The sequence below is a fragment of the Halyomorpha halys genome, unplaced genomic scaffold (assembly GCF_000696795.3).
Source record: "Halyomorpha halys isolate HHAL.00 unplaced genomic scaffold, Hhal_1.1 Scaffold131.1, whole genome shotgun sequence".
In the NCBI taxonomy this organism is placed as follows: domain Eukaryota; kingdom Metazoa; phylum Arthropoda; class Insecta; order Hemiptera; family Pentatomidae; genus Halyomorpha; species Halyomorpha halys.
Genome location: NW_027116732.1, coordinates 232,020 through 233,994, shown reverse-complemented (window position 1 = coordinate 233,994; position 1,975 = coordinate 232,020). Strand labels below are relative to the sequence as shown.

At 31.5% G+C, this 1,975-nt stretch overlaps 1 long non-coding RNA gene across 1 annotated transcript in view; it reads left to right on the top strand.

Annotated features, from left to right (window-relative positions):
• Positions 1 to 1,975, top strand: part of LOC136797288 (uncharacterized) — a 173,880-nt gene that overhangs the window by 625 nt on the left and 171,280 nt on the right. The gene's annotated exons all lie outside the window — the stretch shown is intronic.

Below are 1,975 nucleotides of genomic sequence, written 5' to 3'. Positions count from 1 at the left end.
AATATGATTATACTTTTTTTGTAAAGACTGGTGCACTGAGGTAACCTAATCATTAGCACGTGGTACTCATACTGCTATTTTACAGGGACAACCTCAGCGCTATCTGTCGGAAAGTTATCGTTGCAACAGCTAGGTTTGAGACACCTGTTATTATCTAAGATCGGTAGGCGCCCCCCGCAACATATATATATAGTTGATGAGGAATCAAAGCTAGGTTCAAGACGAGAAATGCTTGTTAATTTTCAATTTCGAAACTGCTTAGCTCGCGCCTTCTATCGAAAAACAAAAAAAAATAGAATTTACAAAACCATTGTCCTTCCCACTGTTCTTTATAGATTTGAGACGTGACCTCTTACACAAAATATTCGGACCGAAAAAGGATGAATTTAGAAGATTACACAACGCTGAATTAAGGGACACATACCTACACCCGGTAAATATAATTCAAGTTACAGCATTGCCGTGTATAAGATGGGCGTATAAGGTTGTAGGGCTTAGTAACGAGCAGATCCCTAAAATATTAATAAACACTGAACCAACGGATAAACGTCCGAGGGTAGACCAAAACGTAGATGGGAGGATTGTGTTAAAATTGATTTAGTGGAATTGGGTTTGGAGGGGCATCACTGGAAGAATGTAGGTATGGAGCAATAATAAAAACAATATGCACTCAATAAACTAATCTTCATGACAATGTCTAAAATATCATTATTCTCATAGTTAAAAATATTACATTTATTAGTTGACTAACTTAATTTCAATTACCCATTTTATCAACATTACATTGTTATACTAGGTATATTCATGATCTTTAGTTTAACATGTTAAATGCAAAAAATTGTGTTAATTGAAGAAATATTTTCTTCTTTTACTATGTTAAAATGATATAACGTATAAAATGGTTGAAAATCTGTTACTAAGTCTACTTAACTAAAAATCAATGGTTGACAATAATAATAATGTAATGGCAGTTGTCAATCAGCTCATCACTCAGTAGAGACACTCAGTAGCCAAACTTTGACACAACTCCTATTTGCACTCACTTTAGGCATGTTGTGATAAATTAATTTAATCAAAACTTAGAAGTAAGCAATAACATGAAGTTGTGGAAGGAAAGGTTATAAAACAAGTTGTTCGAAAAATCCGCTAGGAGCTCTTATGCATTTACCATTTAACCTGACATTAAATAGGGCTGCTACAATCCTATACTTATTACATTTAACATGGTAAAATATTTTAGATTCAACAAAACATAATGAATTCTCCTACTGTACAGAGTGTAGTGATTACCAATGTTTTGGCTGTGATATTGTAATAAGATCCTTGAAAATGGCCGGAATGGCCGAAACGTAGGAGTGTTAAGATAATAAAAAAGTGTTGAGACCAAATAGATGTTTTTTATAACTACTAAACAAAACTGTATCATTATTGAAGCATTGCATTATATATAATAATTAAAATTAATTTCTGTTGTATTATTACTTTATTTTATTGTTTTTGTGTTTTCAGGTGAGTTATACTCCATAAAATATTCTACTCATAGGAAGGCATAATGAGGTAACGTTTATCTCATGTCTAAATTGATTTAGTTTAAGAATTTTCCATTGTGAATTTTTGTGTATTATTGTTGGCGTGTAAATTTTATATTGGAGCAGTGTAGTTGAAACGCTTTTTAGCTAGCATTTAAAAGCGTTCCAACTAGACTATAGAGAACCAATCTTAGAAAATAAGGGGTCCCATTAGTTTAATTTAGTGTTATGTTCACTTTAGTCCTTTATAATCCTAAGTTGTTCGTTAAAAATCTACACCGTATCTTAAATATGGCCGACTTGATTAAAGATAGCTCTGGTTTTAGGATTTTTAGGTTATACGTTTTGGTTTTACCTTAAAATATCTCTTAATTTCAAATTGAAGTCATCTAGGTAAAAAGTTTAAAAAAAAAAATATATTTATTGACATTTACATCTGTATATAT